Source organism: Girardinichthys multiradiatus, chromosome 15, assembly GCF_021462225.1.
Source record: "Girardinichthys multiradiatus isolate DD_20200921_A chromosome 15, DD_fGirMul_XY1, whole genome shotgun sequence".
In the NCBI taxonomy this organism is placed as follows: domain Eukaryota; kingdom Metazoa; phylum Chordata; class Actinopteri; order Cyprinodontiformes; family Goodeidae; genus Girardinichthys; species Girardinichthys multiradiatus.
Genome location: NC_061808.1, coordinates 22,253,945 through 22,268,771, shown reverse-complemented (window position 1 = coordinate 22,268,771; position 14,827 = coordinate 22,253,945). Strand labels below are relative to the sequence as shown.

Sequence of the window (14,827 nt, the reverse complement as noted above, 5' to 3'; positions counted from 1 at the left end):
ATACAGATTACATCAACACCATGAGATGAACTCCGGCATAGAAACTTTTCATTATCCTGTGGCAGAGGGGATGGGCTCCGGGAACATGATTAAGTGCAAGTGTTGGGTTGTTTGACTTCATTTATTTTTCTGTTTCCCTGCTTCACTCTCATGGTGTACATACACAGTTATAAAGAGGGAATTACTATGTCACATGCATGAGGGCTTTTCTCTGAAGGTCTAGCTTAAGTGTTTATTATACCTGTGACATTTAGAGAATCAGGAGATGACTCTGTGTAAGTAGAGGCAAAGCTCCTAGTGACAAACCTACGGTAAGGAAAGGTTTAAACCAACAGGTTTGGTTCTTCTTATTTCTGAATTTATGTATGCAACCTATAAGTGATTAAGTAATTAGCAACATTATCCCATATGTAAAAGCTTGCATTCTCAAAAGCAGAGAAAAGATGAGCTCAGCTGCACTTAATACAAGTGATATAAGTGAGAATGACAGCAACTCAACCATGAAGTGGTGGGACAAGTAACATCACTGGGCAGGGCCAGCAGACTCTGAGGTGCATAATGGGAACAGAGTCAATAGCTACATACCTCCAAACTTCAGGTGGACTAAAGAACTTCAGTAACTGGGTTTCCATGGCCACTCAGCTGGATCTCAATCTTACATAAAGTGCTATTTAAAGCATTAGCTGCAATTGCATAAATCACACAGCCACTGGACTCTAGAGCAATAATGACACATTCTCTGGAGTGGCAAATCATGGTTGTCTGTCTGGCAACCCAATGGATGAATCTGGGTTTGGCTGTCGACAGAATAACGGCACTGACCCGACTACATTTTGTTGATGCACAGCTTGTTAATGAGGGGATTAACGGGCTGTTTTACAGTAGTTGGGCTCGCCTCCTTCAGTTCCAGTGAAAAGGAACTCTTAGGGAATTTTGGATGATTTCATGCTTCCAACTTTTTGGGACAGTTTGGAGATGGCCCCCTGTTGTTCCTACATGACTCCGCACCCAAGGCCCGTAAGGACATGGATGAGCACGTCCTGAGCTAAACCGGGAAAGCTTGTGAAAGATTGATCAACAATTCCATTAACATTCAGAGATGGTTGAAAGGACTGAGGCTCAATCACTAGGTGGGATTTTCTAGTAGAAGTGAGTTTCAAGTTGTTTTATTAGCTTTAGTGAACACTATGCTAAGAGAGTTTTAACAGATAGTGGCTTGTTTTCTGAAGCATTTTGATTGCAGTTGACTGACTTTTTTCCTCAGGAATGCAACTTTGCTGGTGTAGGACACCCAGATGATCAGATAAAGAGCTTGCTCCAGATGAAAAGTGTTCAGCAAAAATAGTTGTACTTTCAACTAATCAGCCGTCCTTAGCACTACTCCATCCTGTAAACTATGTCCTCTCTTTGCACAGTCCTCTAGGTCTCCGAGTGAGTAACAAGAAATATGAAAGCTGGTTTATTGGGAGGGTTACATTTTATTCAGTTGAAAGATGAATCATAGCTTCATAGCAAAACAGTCTGTTTTTTTTTTTTTGTTTAATAGAAGGGAACTCTATGTAACGTGATTTAGTTTCACACCAAAGTCTAGCCACTACTTTTAAGATATCCAATACTAACCTTGTGGATAACTGATGTGCTTTGATTTTTTGGTTGACCTTTCCCTTGCTCCATTCAGTTAACAAACCGCAAAACCAATTTAGCATAAATTTACTCCCACGCACTCTTATGTTCATTTCTGCATGCATCTGAGTCAAAAAGGCCAAACACTTATGTGTAAAACCACTGTGATGTGTGTGATTTTGTTGAAAGCAACTGTGCATGTGATAAAAAGGATGACCATTGATCAATGGAAGCGCTGACCTTTTCAGCAGTGTTACAATGATTTAAGACCAGTGTTATCACCATGTCTTGCAGCAGATGGAACATGATGCTGCACTGTGCAAGTCTCCTCATGTACAATCAAACATTCTCTCTCCTCAGATCAAAACCCATGCCAAAGTTTGTAGCTATTTTCTTTTTGAAATGTGTCTGTCCTCTTTGCAAATGACCCAGCCCACCTGTTGTTTCTGTTACATGCTGAGCTGCTCTTCACACACACTCATTGACACCAACTGTTTCTGCCTTGTTCACACCACAGGAATTCACAGAATTAGAACAATGTGGGTGCAGACTGCTTTGTGGCGTCTGAGGGCAAATGAAAGGCAACAAAAACTTTGAAAGTTGAAAATGTTACTGACTGAGCAATGTAAGAGTGTTCTTCTTTTAAAGGTGTGTAAAACGTGTTGAAATAAATGTAGCATTCACTGCTGTACCTTATCCTCATAATGAAAATGCAGAAAATCTAGTCTTTAGTTTGAGTTCATTTATTCATGATTAACACATTTAACAATTATTTTGTTCTTCCCCCACAAAATCACCAGTACCACCTTTATTGGCATCCCTATCAATATGAAACAAAAGCAAGTGAGGCCTTTTAAACCAATGTTTTTGTTGTTAAAGAAGCCATCAGATTTTCTCAGTGTCTAATTATTTATCCATGAATTTTCTGCTTTATTAGGGTATACATTTGGCATTGACAGAGGCCGATTTCTCAACCACTGGCCTATTCTGGATGAGGGTCTACATTTATTTTGTCACCACACAAAGGGAAAAAAGCTTTTTTGCTTTTATGATACTTACATGAAAAACATGGGGTTTTCTAAACTCTATTAGGACTTTAACCGGTATTGTGTGCTTTGGTAAGATAAGACAGAGCTTTTTGGCAACAAACCAGTTTTCTTTTGGCATTAAATAAAAATTAATATGTGGAAAATCAGCTCATGTCCAATTTTAGTGGAGGAGTGTAGTACTGCAGGTCTGTTTCTCCATTACAGTGCATGGCATCATAAAACCATTAAATAAAAATCTGGGGGATTCTTCCTAAAAATTGGTTGTCGGTGGGTCATTCAGTATGGTAATGTTTCAAAACATATGGACAATCAACACAGAAAAAGTTTCTATACTGGGAAACAGAGACACACAGGACAAACAATCAGGCACACCTAAGGGAAATTTAGCGAGACCAATTAACCTAACAGTCATGTTTTTGGCCTGTGGGAAGAAGCCGGAGTACCCAGTGAGAACCCACGCATGTACAGGGAGAACATGTAAACTCCATGCAGAAAGACCCCCAGCCGGGAGTCGAACCAAGGACTTTCTTGCTGCAAGGCAACAGTTCTACCAACTACATCACTGTGCAGCACCGTATAACAGATCCCTGTTGAATAAATGTATTTCAATTAAAGATAAGATTTTTCTGATATATAGTTTTCAGTTTGAGATTATGCTACTGCAATAAAAGGTTCATTTATTTTTAATCAACTTTTTACACAGGTCTTTACAGTTGCCAACTGCAGGGAACAAGACACATTTAGTCAAATAAATCACTTTGTTTGATTGAATGTTACTCATACATTGGGATAGTACATATATTTATTTTTACTTAAGTCTTTTTTTTCATTTTGTTGGACAAGTTTGCCAGGAGTAGATCAAGTGACCATGCAGTTTCTATCTGGAATCATTAACATCTTTGCACAGACGCTCTGTACAATGAGCAGTCAAGACTGCCAACACGACCCATTCTCCGATAACACATAAAGCTGATAAAAGCCGAGTGTGTATACTTTTTACTCCATATGTTCCCCTTTAGTGGATGCAGCTGATATCCACAAATAATTAAAGATGCTTTTTAAATTCGTCTTTTGAAGAACATTTAAAAATTATTCAATGTTACAGGGGAAATAAGTTAAAAAGGAAAGGAGAGAAAAAACAGAGAACTAATCGTTTAACATCAAAGTAGGATGTTTATTAAAAAAAACAGCTATTCCCAGCCTGGACTTCACAGTCCCCTGTGAATACCAAAACACTTCTGAGAAATCTCAAGATGGTTAGAAGAATAAAGGAGAGGAAATGTGCTACATAGATGTTTACTTTTTAAAGCTGTTTGAAATACCAGATACTTTGAACTCCTCAGGCTTTAGAAATAGAACATGTTGTTTTCTTTTTTATGAGGTCATGAGCCAACTGGCTAAGAAGAACCAAAAGAGAATAAAGGCTGCATACAGTCTGATATTGAATTATAGAAATGGGTGAACATTTTCAGACCGTCAGCACCTCAAAGAGAAGGTAGATTGTTGCAAAACTCCAGTGATGAGACAATCCCTCATGTGAGTCAGCGCCCATCTACCTCCAGGTATCAACAGTGACACCTCCTATAGAGATTAGAATAACTCTTCATAAAGTGATAGCTGAGTTTTTGGTTGTTTGCACTTTAGTTGGTTTTATTTCTGAGATTTATTTATTGTTTTGGGTAAGGTAAGGTTTATCTTGTTGGTGTCTGTGACCTTATTTTGTGTATTCTTCATATCCTCGCCACAGTTTATATTGCACGGGCTAGATATAAGTGTCAGTTAGCACAAATGCTTAAAAAGCTAAAGTTTCAAACTGATTTTTTTTTTTTTATGTGGTATTGTTTTAGCTAACCAGCATTAAATTTCACCTTAATCTGTAATCTTTTATTTTATAGCTATCACTTTCAACAGTACACAAAATAACAAACTCTGATTTTAAACGCCATGTTCTGTGTTCTCTCACCCTTTACAAGTGTATATGTATCACAATCAAAATACTAATAAACAAATGTCAATAATACCATTATTAAAACTGTAATAATCCATATATTTTATAGATTATTGCATTATATATTATTATATCATATTATATATAACACAGAACACTTTTAATCTTTTTTTGTAAAAAAATGCTGAAAGCTGGAGTAAGAAAACTTGTTCCTGGACTCCTCTCATGTCATGTTTTTGCCTCTTTTTTGTGCTATAATGTTGAACTTAGAGTTTGTAGTTCATCTGGTTTTTTGGGTAAAAGGTTTTTATTAATTAATTTATTTTTTTTCACTAGCAGGAGGCCCAGGGGACGGCCCAGGACACGCTGGAGGGACTATGTCTCTCGGCTGGCCTGGGAACGTCTTGGGCTCCATCCGGAGGAGCTGGAGGAGATGTCTGGGGAGAGGGACGTCTGGGCGTCTGTGCTGAGTCTGCTGCCCCCGCGACCCGGTCCCGGATAAGCGGAAGACGACGAGTACGAGTACAAGGTTTTTATTTTTTCTTGCACTTGATTTTAGACTCTTTCATGCATTCACAAATGCGGCGCAAAACTTAGCATGACATACAAGGTTAATACACTTAAATGTTTCAGGTCATCTAGTTTTAATATCAGACAAAGATAACCTGGATAATTATAAAAAGTAATTTTCAAATAGTGATTTAATTTATGACGGGAAAAGGCCATTCAAACCAACCTGACCCTATGTGGAAAAGGGGTTGCCCTCCTTGTTAAGTCATTAATTAACTGTGATTACACATGTTATTTTGGATTCAACCTGTAGATCAAAAATCCCATAAATTGAACCAGTATGGCAACATAAAGTAGGACAAAAAAATTCTCACAAGGCAAAACACATCATACTCCAATTTAAAGAAATTCAAGAACAGATAAGAAACAAAGTCTGTAAATGGTTGTAAACCCAATTTTAAGGCTTTGGTGCTCCATCCAAACACTGTAAGAGCCATTAACCACAAATAGAAAAAACAATGTTGAAGCTAGAGTTTATTAACCACTCATCAAGGAAGTCACAGAATAGGTCAGAACAACATCTAAAGCTCTGCAGACCTCACTTTTCTCAGTTAATGTCAGTGTTCATGATTCAACGATAAGAAAGAGCAACTGGGAAAAAATTTTCCAAGGAAAAACCCACTATTGATTAAAACCACAGATTTGTCAAAATCATCTTGACTAGATCTAGAATATATTTTGTGGACTAGATAAAAGTGGGTCATTTAGGAAGGTGTGTATCCTCTTACAACGATTGTAAAAGTAACACAGCTATTCATAAACAGATAATGTTAAACATCAAACATGGTGGTAGTGTGATGGTCTGAGGCTGCTTAAAAAACTGGATGACTTGCCGTAATTGATGGAACCATGAATTTTGCTCTGTAGCAAAAAATCCTGAAGTAGAATGTCTGACCATCAGTTTGTAATCTTAAGCTCAAGCACACTTAGTTTATGCAGCAGAAAAATGATCCAAAGCTAATACTCCAATTGGCTCAACAAAAGGGAAGGTTTTATGCTAAATGTGATTTTGTGGAATAACCTTAAACAAGTGGATTATGCTCAAGCACCCTCCAAAGTGGCTGAATGAAAACAATGCCATGAAGCTGAGTGGGACATATTTCCTCCACAGCGATGTAAAAGGCTCAGACTAGATACCACTAATGCTTGATGGCTGTTTTTTCCACTGAGGGTAGCATAACCAGATTTTAAATTTAGAAGGTAATCCATTCTTCCCACCTGGCCAGGTCGGTTTAGATAACTTTGCTTATTTACTTAATTATTTTATAAATAATTTATGTTCAGATTATCTTCATCTAATGTTAAAATGTGTTTAATGATCTAGAACAATACCAAGAACAGAAGAAATGTATGAGGGGGCAAATACTTGTAAATAGTGCTGTGTATTATATATGAATACTATCTTTTTATGAAAGGAGAAGAAACAAACTACATACCTATGACAATATCGAATTTCAAATATAATAATTATTACCATCAGAAGTGAAAGCGGGAAGAAAAGTGTAGCTGTATATTTTCTGCTCATAAATTCTTCAAGCCCTGATTCTGAATTTTACTTTAGAAAGGTCAAAATGTAATCATGATAAATGATAACATACTCTTTTACTCTATCTTAAAGCACACAGGGGAAAACAATAACGTGCAGCCTCTCCTTCATACATACTTTACATATAAATCTACAGAATAACTTAGAAGGCCCTCAGATTTCATACACAACAATATCATTACAGCAAATAGTTTAAATAGTTTTTCGAGTACCTTGCTTTTTGAGTTTGTTGAATGTTCGCAGATACGTTTTGGTCCTTCAGAGGTCCTGGAAATGCTGCGCTGCCAGGGAAACCAGCATGTAACTCCTTTTTAAAATCGCTTTTTGTCCCGCTTGATTGAACGAGGGCGACGTTCAAATCCGGCAGCATGGAACAGTTGTGCTGAGCTGGATCACAGCAGTTCTAAAAATACACTGAAAAGCCCCCCCCCCCCAAGAGGATAAAATGAAAGATTGCTTAAAATACTGTTGCTATACTCCCCGTTTTGGTATGTTTCCCTTGACTCTTGCAGTTTACATCCAAAATTGAAGTCAAGGGTTCAGAAATTTAGACCTTACTGGAATTCTGAAGACATGCAAAACGGGAGGGGGGGCAAAGAATGGTAAGGAGCAGAGAGAAAGGGGCTAACCCACTGAGAGTCACCCCATCCCCTGTGAGGGTCCGCTCTCTGGATTCATATGATCTAAATGCTAGCAATTTTAGATTCTGTAAAGCTGATGTGTCTTTAAATAAAACTTCAACAACAAACTCCTTTAAACAAGTAAATCTTTCCTGTTTTTTACCCAGGGAAGGTCTCCTAAGAGTCCAGGCTGATCATGCAGCGGTCATTTTGAAGAGTGAATAAGTGAATTATTAGAAAGAAGTATTTTGCTGCGTGAGTTTCTAAGCCTTGTCAGAAGCTGTTTCTAAAACCCATTTTAAATGACGTTGTGTGTGTCCATGTGTAAGATCTGTGGGAGGGAGTAACCTGACCCTCAGACTTGCCCTGGGAGCCTGCACTGCAGAGGCTATAATTAGAGACGCAGACAGCAGCTGGTGTTAACATTGGGCTGTACTGCTTTAGATGTAGGGCGCTTAGAGGGGATGAGAGACTCATCGCACACCAGCACCAAACACACAAACCCTAAGTCCATTTAAAGTGAAACCACACACCTGTAAGATGGAGATGGACACAGTATAAAAATCCTGGGATGATGATTGGCTGAACTTTGCATTTCAAAGAACAGAGGACAAGTTTCAGCTAGAAAATATGCATACAGTTATTGTATATTAGAGGTTGTCAAATGCAGACCCTGGACTGATTTTGTGTTCCCCTCGACTGCACTACAAGAATGATACAAATTTGGCCCGCCAGCACAGGCGGGTGATGCAGATGGAGGCTTTTTATTTTTAATTAGAGCAATATTAAAACTGACAAATTAAAATCTTACTATTGAAAATGTTGGAAACACAAAGTATTTGTCTTTTACTATCCAGTATATTTGCATCCTCTTTAATTTTCAAGCAAATATGACCACATGTATCCGGGGACTTTCACTCAAAAGGATCTTTTTGCTGCACCCAAATCTTGTTTTTAGTAAATTTATTAAACTTGAAGAAAATGCTGAACCAAAGAGCAATGCTCTTTACATGTTCCATGTTGAAAGAAGTGAGTTGAGGTGGTTTGGCCATCTGGTGAGGAGGCCTCCAGGGTACCTCCCTTAAGAGGTTTTGCCCAGGTTTTGACCCTGAATGTTTTCCTCATGAATATGATAGCCCGTCACCAAATTTCAGGTTAGTGAACATCAATGGATGGATGGATGGAGACAAAAATAGCAGTTTTTATCTTCTTTTTGAAACAACTGCTTATGGGAGTTCTAAACTAATGTTGTAGCTAGCTGTGTTGCAGTGCTAAAACCAGCTTTTATGCAAGCAGGAATAAGAAGTACATTCAGTCGCAGCCATTTTATTTTTATGGCAATAAAAGTTTTGTAGCGTGTCCGTTTTTTGGAACATTACAATGTCCAATGACACTGCTTAATTTCTACAACAGTTTTCTTCAAGTCAATTGCTGGAAGGAATGTGGGATAAGCTGTTAATTTACTTGAGTTCAACATCAAGAGAATAATAAATAGCAAAGAATTATCCACAAAATAGTTCTACTTTTGCCATTTTATTGTTTGATAACATGTAGTTTTGTCATGTATTAAATAAGAAACTCAAGAATTTCTGTCAATTTAAGTATTATTTCTTTCATAGAGAAATTATAGAGATATCTTTGGTGCATCTTTCAAACATTATATCTAATAAAGTCAACCCCCAAAGTCTTCATAATGAAGCTAACAGTAATCATATTAAACCTATGTCTGAACTACAGAACAGTGTATGCAACCAATTTTAAATGTTTGATAGAAAGCTGTGATGTTTCCTGTTTTTTTCTCTGTGAGAGTCAGGATATTGAAGAGATGTGACACAAAAGCTCCCTGCAATTTAATGTTTTTTTTTAGCAAACTCAGCCAATCACACTCACATTTGAGGGATGAGCTGCCACAGCTCCTAAGCAGGGAGAGAGTTTTATTGCTTCTCAGTGCCTGGCAGAGGTCAGAAGACTGATGTGCTATCCAACCACACTTTTACGTTCTCTGCACCTCTGCTTGCAAGCAAGGACAAGCTCACACCTCAGGCAACTACAAGATGCAGCTGCATATGATGTGACCAAGAAGTTGCTACAGTGCCTCCAGGAGAACCTTTGATAGTCAGGTTTGGAAATTCAGACATCTTGATGTTTGCAAGAAAGTCAGATGATCCATCTTATTCAACAGAAATGATGTGTGGATGACAATCCGAGAATGATGAAGTCTTTGGATTTGGCTCTGGAGACTGCAGGGTAGTAGATGGCACACACACACGGATGTAGCCTCCGGGTTTCTGGGTTCACAAAAAACAGGAGACTCACTTAGCTGAATACATGGAGTTGGAAGAGTATAATATTAGATACTAAAAGTACTAGAAGATTTTGTAAACTTTTATTCAGCCTCTGAAAGTCAGCACATCAGAAGAGAACATCAGAGTGCAACAACCTTTGATTTAAGTTCTTCTTCTTTTTAACAACTAAATCAATACCAGCAAACTCAGCCCCCAGGCTTTTTGGGTTGTTGAATGGTCAAACTCAGGGCAAACATTGGCATGTTTGTGTTTAAAGACACATTTTATTTTGCTTAAATCTTGAGCGTAAGGTAGCTTTTGAAGGTCAAAAAGATAAAATAGTACTCTAAGAGTAGGACATGTAAAAGTGCTCAATTTGAATATAATAAGTTTTGCAATGGACCAAAATGCAGAGTTAGGGTTGAAATGAAATGGAGTGTATGGAAACAGTACAAAGGAACACTGGTGATAGTCAATGATCAAAATAAGAGCAGAAATTAAGTTATTGAGTTAAATAATCAATAAACTGAGCACGAGTAAACACTAGAATCCTCTAAAATACTAAATAAATTAAACTTAAAATCATAGTAAAAAAATAGAACCATATTCTGTCATATCATCAGTATTTCTTTACAAGAAATTCTCATTCAAAAGGGAAATATCCTAAATTACACCTTTCATACATATTTTCTTTATTGTTTTCATTGTTTTGCATTTTGAAGCTGGAGTCTGTACCTTTTATTTGTTAAAACTATTTAAGAAATGCTTAAATTTGACTAACTGATCGTGTTCTATGATGTAAAGTAGGTAATCTGTGATAATTATTATTTTACTGTAGTCCCTCCCCAGGCCTCCACAGCTAAACACATCTAAAACTTTGACTAATAGACTTGCAAATTGGTGTGGAGGGAGGAGTCAATCGAGTAAGCACCGCAGTGTCAGCCAGGAGGTGCGCAATGGAGCAACCGAAACAAGGACCGAAGTTACCAGTTCTTTCAGTATTTTCTACTTCTGACAGAAACTTTACAAGTGTAAAAGTCCTTCTACAAATCTTCCCGTGAGACGTTTACAGCTTTCAAGTAGAAATGGAGTTGAAACGAAAATTCAACATGGAAGACTCACCACCCCGTCTCGTCCAATCACTCCTCGCTGGCTGCTCCAATCAACGGCAGGTCCGCACTCCTCCTCGGCCAATCATCTCCCAGGGCATCACTTCTAAAGACCTTCTGCATGGAAGACACCGCTCTTCTGCTGAGCTTCGACCACCCTCCCCCCCTTCTCCACCATGGGCTCCCAACTCCTTCCATACCAAGGCCTACACCACCACCAGGATCATAAGATGTTTATTCAAACTCATTTTCATCCTCAGCGTTCACGTCTCCCTCAGGGGTCCGAGCGCCAAAGAAATAATCTTTAATTAATAAACTCTTTAACCGTCTTCCTGTTGTTTCTCCATTATGTGAGTCTTTCCAGGTTGAATTTACATTTAAGACACTTTTAAAAGATAGAGGGAGCTTGAATAAGGGTTCAAGATTGATGAAGAGTTGGCAAATTTTCTTTTGAACAGGTAAAAACTAAATATTTTATTGTGTTTTACACAGTAAGAAAAAAGATTTTTTTTATTCACACAAATACGATTGTAGATTATTTGTGTATTGCATTCACAACTGGCCAGCATAGCACTAGCTTGAATGCTCACCAGACCTACATTACATGTAATGTCAGTCTGTAGTTTGAATATTAAGCCAACTGTGGAAGAAAAGGGAAAGAAAGGGGATTCATCTTATACTGAATGTAATGTTTAAGGACACAATAAATTCAGTTAATAATCCTTTTTTGAAGATTTTTTTCTATAAAATAATTCTGAATAATTAAAGGATTACATTACTTGTTGTACATTTCATGATATTACTTACAGAATAAAAATGTTCCACTAAATGATTGAATGATCAGTGTGCAAATGTGGTAGAGGTCTTAACCTAAAAAGCACATGGTGACTATTGTTGGGTCATTTAGCCAGACAGAAAGGACTGATCAAACTACATCTCCCAGCTGTCATTGTACTTCCAGATTACTGCTGACATCATATAAGCAAGCCGCAAAACCAGTTCAAGGCTCTTCCCTGCTGTTTTTCTGTGAATAGGGAGCGTTTTGTTTACAAGTAGACGCCTGGAACCTTCTGTTCAAATGAAGGATATATGTTGTTTTTTTTACTTTCGAAGAAGAAGCTTGGAAGAAGACTTTATGCATACCTGGCAGGACTGTTTCTACTGGCTGGGAAACTGAGCCCATATTCTTCAGAAGAGATGACAAACCATGTGCCAAGCGAATGCGTTGTGTAGACCAGCAACCTACTCCCGCCAGGATGACCAGGCACTGAATCCTGAGAGGTGATAAAGGATCATGTTATAGAAGGTCTATGTGTCTGGTTAGAGATAAAATCAGGTTAAGATAGAAAATTGTTTCATTGTTCTATTTTTGATGTGTTTTAGATTGTTGCTGACTAGCAACATTTGTTCATTATTCAATAATTGATTAATCTTTGAATTTATTATTGGTTTATTATCCCTTTCTTTGCTTGGTAGTTAGTTCAGTGTTACTAGTTAAGTTGGATAGTTTATTGGCTTGCATATATTGACTGTAAGGTTAAACAATTATGTTAATAAATAAGGTGTTTATGCCTATTCTATTTAGGTGCAGCTCCTGCTGTTTTCAAAGCCAGTGCTCAGATCTGGGTTTAACAGGAAAATACATCAATATGAAAGTTGTTGGCTAACGATTCATGATCAGGAGGTGCCCTGATTTGTGAGTCTGACCAAATATTCAAGATTATAACTTTTATAGTTATTTTGTTAATACTAATTTCTAATTATAGTTGTTGATAACTGCTAATAGTTAAACCATTCACCATCGCTCAACAGTGGTGCTCTGATCTGTCAGTCTGATTGGAAAGTTTTACATTCTAATTTTATCTGTTATTTTGTTAATACTTGCTCATTACCAACTATAATTATTAATAGTTCCCGATAGCCAAACAGTCATTATTTTACAATACCATGAGTGTGTTAAAGAAACAGATGTGAAGAACACTGAAGCCATTCATCATCTCTCTGGTTCTCCATAACCTTCTCTGGACCTTCATTACTGTCTGACTTCTTCACCCTTCCAACTTTCCTTCTGTTCTAGTTCTTTTCTCCCTCCACACTTTCTTTGGCAGCTAACTTTCTGTCCTCCTTTCACCCCAACCTTTTGGTTCCTTCAGCATTCACCTTCCTTTTTGTTTTTTGTTCCACTTTCTCTTTTATTAACTTGTTCTCTTTACTCTCTGCTTCTGTAATCCTTTACTGATTACTTTCATCTCTTCACATACTTTGCTCATCTGTCTTTGTCACTCTTTATCTACATTTTGCTTTGCCAGTCTATTTTTCTCACTCTCAGGACAAGAAAACACACACGCCCAACACTTCTTATTAAATTAGTAATAATGTCACCATGCTTCCTCCCAGGAGGCCAGTGTTATTGACTTCATTATGCAAATGTAAACCAGCCCAAAGCTATACTACTGATGGGAAAGGACACACACACTCTCACACACATACTTATACTGTTTGTAGGGCAACTAAGCTGGCCAGGAATAATTTCTTGCTTCTTCTGATAATTATGTCAACCAGTAAAACTGATGTGTGTATTAGCATAAAAATCTGCTAAGCCCAAAAAACCCGGAGCTTGTGTTATCTTCCTTTGTGAATAGAATAGAATAGAATAGAATAGAATAGAATGGAATAGAACAGAGTAGAATAGAATAGAATAGTATGTGAAGTTAATGAGGCTACTTAACCATATGTATTTATCAAATATCTTATCAATGTCATGAAATGTTGTTATTTATATTCTCACATTTTTCAGTAATCAATTGGAAGGACTAAATTCTTTTTAGTAATCAGGGAACCATCTTACTGCATAATTTAAAGAGGAATACACATGATTTCTATATTTTAAAAAAGGATTTCTTGGACAAATAGTAATATTAACACTTTAGTTTAAATTGATCGATTGTGGTGAAGCAAGCCACTTATAAAATCAATTATTAAACAAACTAACGTTTTTGAAGAGAAGTGAAGCAACAACGCAAAACACAAATGAACTTAAAACTAGCAACAAGGAAAAATCTCCATAAAATAAACACGTTCAATGTGCTGATGAAAGTCAGACTTTATTAGGGGTTCTTGGTTTTGCACATCATTTGGAGTTCTACATACCTGGCCTTCAGCAGAGAGAAAATGAAGGATCCGTCTACTTAGCCCAGAATACAGCTTCATCAGGTAATCAACGCCTTACTTTGGTTTGAGTAATGTTCTGTCACCTGTTAATGAACCTGACTGGATCTCTGGATGTGTGGTGGTCACTTCCCCCTTTCCCAGCTATGCTGCACAACAGCTGTTGAATCCGGCTTGAAAGCCGTTCTGTGGAATGGAGTAAGCAGCTGTTTTATCTAGTTCAGGTTATTTGGATGAAGACTCTTAAACACTCTTGGAGGGATGCACCTCGAGCCTTTGAGGAAAAACAAGAGCAGGCTTTGTTGGAACTTTAAACATTAGGCGATAAGTAAACTTTATATATAAAACACCTTTCACAGATCAGAAACTACAAGACTCTTTACAATAAATGTAAGCATAAAAACATAAAAGAAAATATAAAACAGCATACAAGTAACATCATACAGCATAAAACTAGTGAAAAGCCAGTGTAAATAAACAAGTCTTCAGGTGTTTTTTAAAAGAACCAACAGAATCAAGACAGCACAAAGATGGAGGCGACGCCTTCTACAATCTGGGGCCACAGCTGTGAAGGATTTATCCCTTCTGGTCCTAAAATGTGTTCGTGGAACCATTAACAACCTTTGACTGCAAGATCTCAGACAGTGAGAAGAGGTGTAGGGCTCTAGACTGTCAAATACAGGTCCTTCTCAAAATATTAGCATATTGTGATAAAGTTCATTATTTTCCATAATGTCATGATGAAAATTTAACATTCATATATTTTAGATTCATTGCACATTAACTGAAATATTTCAGGTCTTTTATTGTCTTAATACGGATGATTTTGGCATACAGCTCATGAAAACCCAAAATTCCTATCTCACAAAATTAGCATATTTCTTCCGACCAATAAAAGAAAAGTGTTTT

At 37.3% G+C, this 14,827-nt stretch overlaps 1 protein-coding gene and 1 long non-coding RNA gene across 6 annotated transcripts in view; both read right to left on the bottom strand.

Moving 5' to 3' along the window:
• Positions 1–7,640, bottom strand: part of LOC124881627 (triadin-like) — a 34,374-nt gene extending 26,734 nt beyond the window's left edge. The window contains exons 1-2 of one of the 5 annotated variants that reach the window (XM_047387274.1): positions 7,520–7,640; positions 6,949–7,150 (exon numbers count right to left, since the gene is read on the bottom strand). The gene's annotated coding sequence lies outside the window, so the exon portion shown is untranslated. Of the gene's footprint in view, positions 1–6,948; positions 7,386–7,519 lie in introns of those variants that run through there. The other 4 variants (XM_047387276.1, XM_047387275.1, XM_047387277.1 and 1 more) reach the window with 4 other exon arrangements.
• Positions 7,641–9,038: 1,398 nt separating this feature from the next.
• On the bottom strand, positions 9,039–14,186 carry LOC124881599. Its single transcript, XR_007041696.1, has 3 exons — positions 13,901–14,186; positions 11,894–12,024; positions 9,039–9,644 (listed from the first exon to the last, which is right to left on the bottom strand). It is a non-coding gene; the product is annotated as an uncharacterized LOC124881599 (long non-coding RNA).
• Positions 14,187–14,827: the final 641 nt, after the last annotated feature.